Source organism: Kogia breviceps, chromosome 12, assembly GCF_026419965.1.
Source record: "Kogia breviceps isolate mKogBre1 chromosome 12, mKogBre1 haplotype 1, whole genome shotgun sequence".
Taxonomy (NCBI): domain Eukaryota; kingdom Metazoa; phylum Chordata; class Mammalia; order Artiodactyla; family Physeteridae; genus Kogia; species Kogia breviceps.
The window spans coordinates 82,826,368-82,840,555 of NC_081321.1; the positions used below are offsets into that span (position 1 = coordinate 82,826,368).

Sequence of the window (14,188 nt, forward strand, 5' to 3'; positions counted from 1 at the left end):
AGGAGAGGCTGTTAGAAATGTGATTCTTGGGAACATGGCTGACAGCAGAACTCTTTACAATCGAAGCAGATAGGATGAATAGTCTAATATTTATTCCAGAAAAGTTAGCATTTCATTATAAAACTACTGATGAAGCATCTGAGATGTTTGCTTGAATCAAAGAGACCTTCAGGGACCATCCCAAGTAACCATCTAAATCACTTAAGACCTTCATGTTTAATAAACACCGTTTTACCGTAAAGGACAAGAGCTGCAATTTATTCAGAACTTACTATATGTTAGGCCCTGTTCTGACTTTTTTTGTACACAGGATCTCTTTTAATCTTTATAACAACCTTGTGAGGTTGGTATTATTACCCATGGCTTAAGATAAAGACACTGGGTTGCAGAAAACATGACTGATTCGAACCCAAGTTGATTTCTGCAGCATCAAGTCTAATTTAGAGGGAGGGCTAGCAATACCCTATCTTCCCTCAGAAGCTTTTAACAACTTAATTTTTTCCTGATGGAAAGTTTTTCTCTGAATCTAATTTAAATTACTCATGCTGCAGTTGAAGCCCTTTTTCTCTTTGTCTCCTTTGTGGCTGCAGAGAACAGCTGGTCACCATCCCACTGACAACGATGAGTGGTCAAGGAGGGGACAGTAATTGTCCTCCTTCAGAGCTGACAGTCTCAGCTCCTTGAACTGTTTTCCCTTGGCCCTATTTCCCCCCAACCCTTCAATTACATCTTTGTTTCTTGCCCATCCTTTGCGGATGGCTCCACAGCTTAACGCCTTACCCGCACTAGATGTGTGACAGGGTGAGGTTCAAGCACTTTGAGTTTATGTTCTTCTGAATTTCCTTAAAATGAGCACCACTGGGCTGACTTCTAATCTGCAGTCAGCCTCAGGGGCCCCTTACAGCCCCTCCCAGGTCCCTCCACACCCAAATCTTAGCTTCCTGTGTGTCTGCTCCCAACTGCAGAGGGCACACAGACCTCCAGTGAAACTTCCCTTCATTTTGTGTTGTCAAAGTCTCAGTCACAGTCTCCATATCTCTGCCTCTCCCCTTGGAATGCCCTTCCCCCACTCTCCAAATATCCTCACAACTTCTCCATCTTCAAAGGCTCTGCTCAGAGGCTCAGCACTCCCTGATGACCAGGAAGATGGATTCTCTCCCACCTCCAGCCAGCTGCATATCTTTTCTATTTCTCTCTAAGCTCATTTGGCTTTCTGCCTCAGAATCTTTGTGTACATATCATTCATTTAAAAAATTAATTTGCAGTTTAATTTTTAAAATAGGCAGTATGTACACATTGTATTCAGTCCAGAAGGTACAAAAAGCACACACAGCAAACATTTTTCCTAATACCTTGTCCCCCTAGAGACTGGCAACCAATGTTATCAGTCTCGTATGTATAATTCCAGACATAGCCTGTGTATCCAATTTGTGATTTTATATACATATATATATATATATATATATATATATATATATATATATAAACAACTACACACATTTTCCTGTACTTTCTTTTGAATTAATAATATAGCTTGGATACTATTCCATTGTGAGCTCATAAAGAGCTTCCTCATCTTCATGGCTGTATAATATTCCATTTCATGGCTATACCGTAATTGATTTCACCAATCCCTACTAAAGGACATTTTGTTTTAAGAGGAGAGGGCTTCGAATCAGATTACCTTGATAGAATTCCTCTCATCACTTATTAGCTATATGACCTTGGGAAAATTACTTAACTTCTCTGTGCCTCTGTTTTTGCAACTGTAAAATGGGAATTACAATAGTACCTCCTTCCTAGGGTTGTTGTGAGGATTAAATATGTTAATCAATGTAAAGTACTTAGAGTAATGTATGGCACATAGTAAGCTCTTAATAAATGTTAGTTTTTGCTCAGGTTTTTCCCCAAGTTTTCCTATTGCATTCTATGCTACAGTGCATAACTTTGAACCCAGGAGTGATATCCAAATATTTAACAACACTAACAGTACAAGAACCCACCAATCAGAACGAGGCTGGCCATAGTGCTGAGCATGATCCTGGGGCCCCTGCAATATCAAGCATTACCTCTTGAGTTGCCGGGTTGCAGCAAGGTCTGGGGATTTGGGGGTAGGGGCTGGATGACAGGGCACCAGTAGGATGCCAGGTAGACTCAGGTCAGCAGTATTTACCAATGAGCAGCTAACAATTTCAATATTTTAACAATTGGTACAGCAGTTCTGGAACATACAGGTGAATTTAGCTGTGTTCACACATCTGTGCACATATCTTTTCAATGTGCTTTTAATTTGCATTTCTTTTATTATGATTTAGTTTGAACATCTTTTTTATATGTTTATTGGTCATTTGTATTTCCTTTTTTGTGTTTCATCTTTTTGTGTGCTTTACCCATTTTTCTTTTGTGTTGTTGATCCTTTTCTTATTGGTTTGTAGGAGCTCTTCATATATCATATGACATTCATTTTTACTTGACTGTAGAGATTCATTGGTCACCTACATCAGGCTTGGTGCTGTGCTAGGACTAGGGATACAGAGATTAAAAACAATCACAGAACTTGCCTTCAAAGATCTTACAGACTAGTGAAGGAAACAGATAAGGAAATAAACCATTGCAATAAAGAATAAAAAGTGCTTTGAGAGGGGTGAGCCTCAGATGCTTTGAGAGCACAGAGGAGAGAGAATATTTATGTTGACCATGTCTGATTAGGGATTGCAAAGCCTCTGAGTAACAAATGCTTAAATACTGTCCTATGTGTAAAGACTGATGTTTTAAATACCTGGTCGACTCCTCTGTTTCAGACCTATTTCTAAGAAAACCAGCATTATGATTTCATCATATCTGATTCTACTTCATGGTCATGACCTATATCCAGCCCCTGAAACACAGAAGGAATAGTGTAGATACATCCCCACTGTAGAGCTCTAAAAACATACTTTCCTGATGGTAAGTAGCTTTGTCTCCATTGAAGACAGATAGCTTACCATTGAACTATCATCTAAATTTCCTAAACAGGTAGAGGCATTTCCAAATATAAAATGGGCCTTGTCCCCAAATGTGGTTCTTTGTTCTATCTATTAATAATCTTTTTAGCAACCTTTGGGTTTTAAATGCAGTTTGGACATAATATAGCACTCAGGCCCAGCACTGACCTTCATCTTTCTATTACATCTTTTATTTCCTTTATTGTGAACCTGCTGGGAATGTTTCACATCTAATTAACCCGTATAGCAGCACATGGCATTAAATGGGTCATCCTATTTTAAGACCATTTTTTTTTTTTTTTTAATGAGTTGAATGCAGTTTGGGCAATCTACTCCAGCTGGGGCTGGAACAATGGAACACAAGCCTTGGGCAGAACAAAAGTTCTAAACAGCTTCTCTTATGTGTTGTTCTAGCGCACAGCAGAATTTTGAGATGCTGTGTGTCATAAACCCTCTAAGCAGCTTGTCCCTCATCCACTGAGGTGGAGAGTCATTGCTTCAGCTCTCAGCAGTGCCAAAGAAAAGAATTCCACTTTCTTATCAGGAAGACTTCACGTTGTCTGAATTAATACACTGGACCAACTATATACTGTGTAGGACTCAGTGGAAAATGAAAATATGGGGACCTTTGTTGAAAAAATTAAGAATTTCAAAAGAAAGACAGCAGAGTGTTAAATCAAACATAGGGTCTTCTAAGTGAGGGACCCTGTGTGACTGAACAGGTCACTTGCTCATGAAGCAGCCCTGTGCATGGGATGCAGGAAACTCCAATGGGTCAGCCCAGCACAGCTGATCCCTCCATCAGACCCTTGGCACCACAGACGGAAGGAGCCTTGGCTATCATCTGGTTGAACGTCCTCGTCTTCCAGGTAGGGAAACTGAGGCTTAGAGAGATTGGGCTGAGAAGTTCCAAACACAGCTGGGCAGAGGCAGAGTCTGAGCTATAACCATAGACATAATGTGACTAAAATATATGGAGAAGAGAGCTCCAGACTACCTGTCACACCCTGAAATTGATCATTTCTCCTATTATATAACCATGACTTAGGTTATGTGTACCTTTGAGAGTTTTATCACATTTCTATCAACATTTTTCTACTGGAGAAAGTAAATGGGATGTGTGCCCTTTCTCTTTGCCCTTGGCTTCCTTCTCCACCTAATTATGTCCAGAATCCAAGTCCATGGGCACTGATTCAATGATCTTTTGACTGATCCCATGCTTTTCAAACTTTCTAAACTCTGACCCTACAACTGTGTTATACTGAAATCTAGGTCGCATCAACACACACATATATAAGCGAAACACTTCCATTAAGCAGTACTTACCTTTCTACTTGCAAAGGAAATATTTGCTATGCTATTTAAAAATACTATTTCCTTGAAAACAAACAAATGCTGGTCATGACCCCCTAAATTGATTTTGGGAAACACAATGGGTTATATCACACAGTTCAAAAACCCTGCTTGAATGTCCATGTTGATTCTCTACTGGGAGGGGTAGGTGAGGACTGGAGGCATCTCACAAGAAAGCTCTTCTGGAAAAAAGAATCACCAAGGCCCCCACATGCTGGCAAAGGGGCAAGAAATAGACACATTTGGATCCTATGGGGGGGATACAAATTGGCACCACCTTTCTAAAGGCAGTTTACTATAGCATCTTAGAAACGTGTTCACTCTGACCAAGTAATTCTACCTCTAGAAAACAAGGCCAGGGTCATAATCACCGATGTAGCCAAAGATTTAGCTACAAAGGATGACCAATGCAATATCATTTATAATAGAGGGAAATTAGAAACAATTCAAAGGTTCAACAGTAGGGAATTGGTCAAATGAGGGCATATCCCTGTGAATTCAATAGTATACCTCCATTAAATTATTTTGTATATGTAGTGAAATATTTAGTAATATCAAAATATTTATGATACATTAAATGAGAAAAGCAGATTCAGAGCCATATATACCACATGATCCCATTTTCTTTTGCAAAGAGAAGACTTGGGTGTATCTATTTTTCATTAAAAGTCTGGAAGAAAATATATCACAGTTTTGATAGTGTATTCCATGAATATGTGGGTTGTAGGAATGTAGGTGAATTTTATTTTCTTTAAGATTATCTATATTTTCTAATTTTTCTACATGACCATAACCACTTGTGTAATTAATAACACAACAACAACAAAAGACTCCTCAAAAAAATAGAGGGGCAGGGAACGTACAGAAAGCAAAGTGCATTTGATCTAGGATGAGTGGAGAAACCCATTTGAATCTTCCTAAGTAAAATATAGTAATGTTTTCTCTTATGGGTTACATATTCCACAAAACAGGTTGTAAGTATGTTCTTTTTAAAAAATTTAAGCATTAGGACTGGCCATCCAGGTTCAGATGAAGGTTCAGCTGCCTTCTCCAACATTTACAGGAGGGTTCTCTCTCCAGTGTAGACCCAGTGATTTCAATGAGTCACTTAGAAGCTTTTTTTTTTTTTTCTGGCGTGCCATGTGACATGTGGGATCTTAGTTCCCCAACCAGGGATCAAACCCATTCCCCCTGCAGTGGAAGCACAGAGTCCTAACCACTGGACCGCGGGGGAATCCCCCAGTGAGTCACTTAGAATAGCTGAATACAGCAGTGGGTGGAGTCCTATAGGGCTTCTCGTTTCTGGAAAATTTCACATCTAATGGGGCCTGCCAGATGCTTCCCTTTGATTTTTGTACCACACATTTTCATGTGACATTTCATGTTGATCTTCACAAGAACCCTATGAGATAGGCATTCTTTTCTTGTTATTATTAGGGGTGGGGGAGAAAATTAATACCCAGAGACTGGCTCGCTCAAGGTCATATGGCAAGACCAGTCAAAGTCATATGGCAGGACCAGTCAGGACTCAAACCCAGGCCCCTGACACTAACACCCATGCTTTTGGCACTGCCCCTACCTCGTTGCCCTATGTCTTGAAAACGTTTTCTGTTTCCGAAAGCACAGCTTCTTGAAGGTTGTGGTGCTTTACTAGGGAAAAGCCGTCACTCAAAGCTATAGTGTAAGGACCACTACAGACATACTGATAGATTCAAAGTTGGGGCAGAGATTTATGCTCACAGCCAGGTCTGAGCCAGTAGGAAAAGAGGCCAGCTTGATTATCCAAGCTCTCCTTCCTTTCCTTCCTCTGTGCATTTCAGTGTCCCCTTGTGGTCACCACCCTGTGAAGTTGAGTGCCCTGGCTCTGTTCTCTGTCTCTGGTGATACTCAGACTTCCTAGGTGGGGTTGCACCCTCATTACACCAATATCCAAAGTTCACCCATTCTACTTCCCTTTCGCTTCAGATTTTTTACAGTCCCTGATCTGGGGTAAACTCATTCATTAAGGTTGGGGGGAGAAATTTTCAAAAACAGGAGGGGTCCTGGAGAAGATAAGCAAGCCAACATATTAACCAAGAAATAACATCTATGAACGGAGATCTTTTTTTTTTTGGCAGAATGACTTTTCTACTATATACTCAATACCATTCCAGAGTTGGTCACTCACAATATGTTAATGACTTCCTTCATCTGTATTCTATTCAGCAATTCATTAAAATAAGCCAGTATTGAGAAGCATTTCACAGAATAAATATTTTGATCTCACTTTGCCTAGGTTGATAGTGGAACAAAATATAGAAGAAAATATAGCAGCTTTGGAGAGAACAAACTTAAATTTAAAGCCCAACTTCTTGCTTTGATGAGTCGTTGAATGTCTGAGTCTTACTTTCCTCATTTGAAAAATGGAGATAATACTTCGCAGCTCCTAACTTGTAAGGACAACACATAAGAAGCCCTCATTCCCCCAATGGTGTGCTGAGTCAGCTTGCCCTGGATCAGAGAGCCAAGGGTTAATTTAAATTTTCAGGTTTTTCTGAACTGGTTGTTAAACATAGTCACCATTAAAAGTTAAATTACATAAACTTATAATTAACTACATTTTATTTATTTATTTTTTAATTTTTATTTAAAAAAAAATTTTTTTTTTTGCGGTACGCGGGCCTCTCACTGTTGTGGCCTCTCCTGCTGTGGAGCACAGGCTCCGGACGCGCAGGCTCAGCGGCCATGGCCATGGCTCACGGGCCCAGTCGCTCCGCGGCATGTGGGATCTTCCCGGACCGGGACACGAACCCGTGTTCCCTGCATCGGAAGGCGGACTCTCAACCACTGCGCCACCAGGGAAGCCCTACATTTTAAATCAAAGGTAATAAATACTTTAAACTCATCACATTCTAATTATTTTGCTATATTTCACAACTGTCTATGCTCTCATAGCTATTCACATCTGTTGTATCTGAACAGTGGAAATCCTAAGTAACAGTGTGCCTCTGTACATCTCTTCCCAAGTCTGTTCAGTGACATCACACTAATAGTTTGAAATTGGCCACAATTAGAATATTTACACCATGGATATGAGCAAAATCCACAAGTCAGTACTCCACTTACTGCTTTGGTGATTGTCTAACACAGTGTTTCTCAACCTCAACACTATCGACATTTGGGGCACAATAATTCCTTGTTCTAGAGCAACGTGCTGTACTTTGTAGGATGTTTAGCAGCATCTCTGGTCTCTACCTACGAGTTGCCACTAGCATTCCCTCCAAGTTGTGACAATCACAACTGTCTGCAGATATTGCCAAATATCCCGTGGCGGGCAAGATTGCCCCCTCTTTTCCCCATTGAGAGCCACTGGTCTAAAGAGTTGGCAACCTAAGGCTGGTGGACGAAATTTGGCCTGTGGATGTTTTTGTACAGTCTGTAGGCTAAGAAGAGGTTTTCAATTTTTAAAAGGTTGAAAAATATGACAGAGACCAGATGAGGCCACAAAGCCTATATTTACTTTTGGCCCTTTAGAGAAACAGTTTGCTGACCTCTGGTCTAAGTTGTGGAGATGTTAATAATACAGAATATTTACATTGTGAAGAGCACACACAAAAAAACTGAAGAAATGTTCTTCCAGTATTTGAAAACTGTTATTTAATTCAGCAAAGAAGCTGTTTATGTTTCTGATAAATGAGTGAATTTCCAACCTATGTAGTATTGGAGCCGAAAGAGGGTCCAGTTTAATGAATGCAATTTGTGTAAGACTAAGAGTTTAACAGTACATCACATGTGTGATTTCAGGAAAATAAGTGTATTGGGAAGGAATTAGTGGAATGGAATGCAGTTCCATTTGTCAAATCATGCCAAAAATTGGCTACCGATACAAGAGTTCAGCAAAACTCAATGAAAGCATTTTGTGAGAATCAGTTGGCCACCTGGAATTTATACTTCACAAATGGTATATTTTATTATTATTTGTAAAACGTGTGTTATACATCTGTTATATCAGAAAATTTTTAAATAAGTGAGTGTAGGGCTTCCCTGGTGGCACAGTGGTTGAGAACCTGCCTGCCAGCGCAGGGGACACGGGTTTGAGCCCTGGTCCGGGAAGATCCCACATGTCGTGGAGTAACCAACCCCGCAAGCCACAACTACTGAAGCCCACGTGCCTACAGCCCGTGCTCCACAACAAGAGAAGCCACCGCAATGAGAAGCCCGCACACCACAACAAAGAACAAAAGCAGCCAAAATAAATAGATTAAATAAATTTAAAAAAAAAAAAAAAAATGAGTGTATATGTATATATGAGTGTGTGTGTGTGTGTGTGTGTGTGTGTGTGTGTGTGTGTGTGTATCCCCAACTCTGAGAGCTCATTGTTAAACACTTCCCAACACATCACTGCCCCTACCTATCCTACCCCTATTTCTTCAAGGCTCCACCATACTCTTAGTTGAGAAACTTTGGCCTTCTCTTTGCTTCATGGGATCCTCTAAGCTACCTCCTGCCTCAGAGCCTTTCCTTAGCCTGAAATGCTCCCTTTTCTCCTCCTCAATACCTTTCACTCTAGATCTTTCAGATCGAGTCCAATCATGCAAATATGATTGTGTGAAATGCTCAGAGAAAACAATAACAGCTAATGCTTATATAGCACTTCTGTGTATCAGATACTCTATACGTACCAGCACTTTGCATATATTCATTCATTTAATCCTTACGGTAACACCACGAAATGGGTAGTATTTATATTACCATTTCACAGATGAGACAATTGAGAGATGGAAATGTTAAGTAAAAGGTCTAAGGTCACAGAGCTCATAAGTGACAGAGTTGGGATTTGAACCCAGGTGGCAGGTTCCAGAGTCCGTGTCCTCAACCCATACCTTCCACTGCTGATGAAGAGAATGAGATCATAACACAGGCTCTCACCATCCAAGAAGAATTTGTCTGGGAGTCTTGCAGGAGCCTCTCGGGCAGCCCAGAGCTGCAGAGACCAGTGAATGTCATGGCAAAGACTCTTCAAATGGGCAAGGGAGAGTTTACAAGGGCTGGGCTCCCCCTCTTCCTTGTGAGAAAGGGTGTGGGTGGTGTGCTCAGTATAGAGGGAGCCCACGGAGGTAGGGAGTCTGAGCCTGCAGGACCTATACACGCTCTTTCATAAGAGAAGTAAAAAACAGCTTTCCTAACAAATTTGACTGTAGGCCTTCCACTAACTTTACAATGGGTAACATTGGCGCACCCCCCCCACCCCCATGTGTATGCACAGGCTCACGACTTTGGAAAGTTATCATTTTCTCAGCCCACTCATTGATTCAATTAAAAAAATAGTTATACAATACTTTGTCCATGAGGAGCTCTGTGCTAAGACCAGGGGTTGATACAGAGGCAAGTCTGCTACTGTGCTTGTCCTCCAGAAATGTTGTTCTTGTCAAAGAGCTAAGTAGGTAACTATAACGTACAAAGCCAGAGGAATTAAGGGACCGTATGAGAGAATTATAAATAAAGGATGAGGGGCGTTTGGTGGGCACCGTAGGGGCAGATGAGAAACAGGGTTGGCTTCAGGGGGGACTCAGCATTTGAGATGGGTCTGTGGGTATGAAAGGAAGGCTATTCAGGTAAAGGGGAGAGCATATGCAAAGGCATGGAGGGAGGAGAGCTTGGCATAGGTGGGCAAGAGGTTGGGGTCTCTGAAGAGACAGGATGTGAGAAAATGCTAGATAGATAGACTAGGGCTATCGGGGTGGAGGGGGCTCTATACGTCAGGCCATAGCATTTAGAGTATATTTTTTAGACCACGGGAATCCACTGGAGATTTTTGATTAGGAGACCGTCTACCAAGGTGCTGGGTACCTAGTGTGTAGATAACCAGTATTTGTTCAACTGATAAACAATAGTGCCTAAAATTTATTGGGTGCCCACTGTATGGCACTTTTCTAAACATGTTATGTATTTTAAACTATGCATGTAATTTTCACCACAGCACGTAAGATAGTTACACTATTCCCATCTTATAGACAAAGAAACCAAGACTCAGAGAGGCTGAGTGTCTTTCCCAAGGTTGCAACAAATGGGTAGGTATCTGATCAGAGCCTTAAGCTTTACACTGCTGTGCAGTTTGGAAAACAGAAAACGAAAAGGAGAGATGAGCTATAGGGCCAACCAACAGTGTTCTTTAGAAGGGAAGCTGCAGTAGGCCCAAATTAGCAGAGGAACACAGTGGATTGGAAATAAGAGACAGTCCAAAGATAGAATCCACACGAATCTGTTATTACTTGTTATAGAAAGCCCGGGAGAGGGAAGGGTCAAGAAGGCTCAGAGTTGCTAACTGCAGTCCCTGAGAGGTGGTGGAGCTATTAAAAGCAATTGGAGAGAGGGAGGGAAGATGACGCTTCAGTTTTAGATGATGTGTGCAGAAATCGGGGTACTCAGGACCCTAAAAAGCAGCCTACGGAGAAGTGTTTTAAAAGGCAAGCTTCAGGGCTCCCCTGCTTTGTCACAGTCCCTACCCAGGGGCTCTGGGAGATCGTCCTGGGAATCTCGAGGCTGTCCCAAGGTTCCTTTCTATGTTTATATCATTTAGCAGGGGAAAGATTGTTAATGACTAATCTCTGTCCATGAGGAACAGAGCCAAGGCAGAGATGCGGCGGCTGGGTGGGAAGGCCGCCTGTGATCGGCCACAGCTCCTGCTGGAACTCCCTCCTCCTCACCCCACTGTCTCCTGGACTCGCCCCAATGCAAAATCAGATTCTGAGCATTTGTAGCAAAATCACTGGGTTTGGGAGAGGAAGACTGGACTCAGAATCCTCCCAGGGCTTTGAAAGTTCATCGCCAACGTAAGACAATCCGAGTGAGTATCTAATTCCTCTGGGAGTGCGGTATCCATCTCAAGGCAGCAGAGGAGCAGTTGTCATTGGAAGTTTCTCTTTAGCATCAGGAAGTTTGGTCGATGAATGAATTCTAAGTTGGTAGACTTTGATGTAAATCCTGAAAATTCTTTTAAAAGTAAGAGAAACTCTTGAAAACAAAGAAGCAGAAGTTAATGGGTCAAAATTAACTGAAAAATAAGTTGGTTTCCTTATTGAAAAATTACTTAGGAATGTCTTTTTAACACTGTGGTTTCCCAGGAGAATCACTGGAGACCATAAATTTCGGAAATGTCTCTGTTCTGATTCCATAGGCAATTTCACCTGTTTAGCGTGTTGTGCTTTATCAAATCCTGATGTGAGTTGGGAAATATTACTGACGGCAGATGACTTCAGATCTAGGACTAGGATGACATTTGAGCTATGCTTGATTGAAATGAAATTTTTTTCCTAGGAGAAGAGTAGGTTTAAAAAGCTTTCTCTTTTGACTTCTACTGTAAATGTTTCTCTTGTTTTCCATTTCTTATATTAGTATCAGATGGAAATATTAAAATAAGATGGAAAACGTTAGGAAGAACTTTATTGTTAAAATTGTCCAAGGTCTGAATGTCAGACTCAGATAAGGCATCTCTTTGCTTACTGCCAAGGAAGTAGACAACTATTAGGGAAGCCTGGGTCATTTCTCTTAACTGAGTTTTATTTAGAAGGGAGGGGCTGGGGAAGGGGATGCAAATGACTCATGCTGGATTTTTTGTCTGAGAAACTCACCTGAGCTTTAAAGAAATCTGATGATGCCACCGATGCTGCCTTAGAACCACTCAGTGGTATCGACAAGAGAGATAGAGAAAGCCAACGCTGGGTTTTTAGCTGTGATTTTATAAAATGATAGATGTCTTTATCTCCCCCACCCTCCGAATGGTGGACCTGTGCCATTTGCACCGTGAACTTATCTGTTTTGCTGAGAATGTTGCAATGTGGCTGATGCAACTCCGAGTTAGCTGATAAAGTACTGGCCAGACTCTCCTGCCCTGAGACCCTTCGTCACGATTTGCGGCATTGTTTTCCACCACACACCTCTGCCCTCTCCCCTGAGCTGGAGAAGGAAAGTAATGTAATCCCTGTCCTTCCTCTTATTTCCACACCACCAAAATCTGGCCACATGTTCATGGAATACTCAGTAGTTGTGCTTGGAAGGAAAAGAAAAGAACTGTGTATGTGCAAGAGTGTGTACCAACATGTCACAGGCTTTGCCTAAATTGCCTGTTTCCTTCTCACAATAACCCTGAATGAAAGTTCTTATACTCATTTTACAGATGAGGAAACTGAGGCTCAAAGAGAACAAGTAACCTGTCTGCGGTCACACAGTTAGGAAGTAGCAGGACCTGAATATGAGGGCAGGTCTTTCTGACTGCAAAGTCTTCTCCTTGCTACCCCAATATGGTTGGAGGCTAGGAGAACTTGAAATCTAGAATGATGGGAGAGCAGGTGAACCAGTTCACAGCTGTCTCAGCTTGACAGGGGCGATTTGTTAAGACCCAGCACAATTGTGAAGATTCCTGAAAGCTCTTAGGGTATTGTCTAATAACTATACCGGGAGCAAAGGGAGTGGAGAGTTTTCAGCACTAACCCAAAGGTCAGTCTAGGAGAGCTGATTGGAGACTTCAGTTATCAGCATCTTCTAGACTTGGTGAACCCTCCCTGGTTGTTGTGATCGGCTGCTTGTATTTCCCTTTTGGTGAATTTCCTCTTTATAGCCTTTGCTAGTTTCTCCCTTGGATTGTTTATCTTTTCTGCTTTTATTTATAGGAGTTATTTATATATTGTTTGTACTAATTTTTGGCTGTTATTTATGTTGTAAACATTTTCTCCCAGTTTGTTTCATATATTTAGTTTTGTTTATGACGTCTTGATTTCTGTGTAGTCAAATTGATCCTTTTCCTATTTGTTTCTTGTTTAATGAGTCTTTCTCAATCTCTAAATTCATAGAGATCATAAAGGTGGTTTCCTATATTTTCTCCCAATAATTTTTATCATTTTAAAAATCTTTGATCCACTTGAGACTTATTTTTCAAGAATGATACAAGATAGGACCCTTTAATGTTTTTCCCCCAAAGGAATAGTCATGTTTCTTGACATTGTTTCTTGAATAGGCCACCCTTCCTCCACTGATTTGAGCTGAATCCACTCACTACAGCCCAGAGGACAATGTATGGTCGCTCAGAACACAGCACGTTATTTTCCTCCTATAACCATCCCCACTGCATGCCCTTTGCTTAGTGTAATGCCTACTCCTTTGAGATTAAATTCAAGAACCAGCCCTCCACCCTCAGGAAGACTTCCCTTATTCTCCTAGTCACATCCATGCTTAACACCCACCAGTGATTCCCATTGAGAACACACCAGAACTCCTTGCCATAGTTGACAGGCCCTAGAGGGCCGCTTACTCTCATATCTCATCTCCTGTGCTGCCTCTTTGCTTGCTCAGCTCTAGCCTCATTGGGCTTTGGCTGTTTCTCCCGTGCCCCAAGCCCAGGCCCTTAGCACTTGCTGACCACTCTGCCTGGACCTATTTTCCCCTTGTATGCCTCGCTCCTCCTTCTCCTCCACATCTCCGGTCAAACGTCCACTCTTTAGAGAGCTCTTCTAGGATCACCCTCTCTGGAAGAGTGTCCAGCCACATCACTTTATCCCTTATCTCCTTTATTTTCTTATTAGCACCACTGGAAGTCATATTACGTGTTTACTTGCAAATTATCCATCTCTCTCATTAGAACGTAATCCCCATGAAGACAGGTTCTTTTTTTTTTCTGTCTCATCCATCACTCCATTTCCAAGACCTAGATCAAAGCCTGATACATAGTGAAGAATTAATGCATGTTCAATGAATGAATGCCCTGGTTCATGCTCCTGAAGGGACTTGTGCTTACCTCTATCGTAGCAATCCCCATACCATGTTTTGTTTTTTTTTTTGTTGTTGTTGTTGCGGTACACGGGCCTCTCACTGTTGTG

General features: G+C 41.5%; 1 protein-coding gene across 2 annotated transcripts in view; it reads left to right on the forward strand.

The window, feature by feature from the left end:
- The first annotated feature begins 10,593 nt into the window (after nt 1-10,593).
- Nucleotides 10,594-14,188, forward strand: part of NR1H4 (nuclear receptor subfamily 1 group H member 4) — a 75,490-nt gene continuing 71,895 nt past the window's right edge. Inside the window, exon 1 of one of the 2 annotated variants that reach the window (XM_059081969.2) lies at nt 10,594-11,163. The gene's annotated coding sequence lies outside the window, so the exon portion shown is untranslated. The remainder of the gene's footprint in view (nt 11,164-14,188) is intronic. The other variant, XM_067008322.1, reaches the window with a different exon arrangement.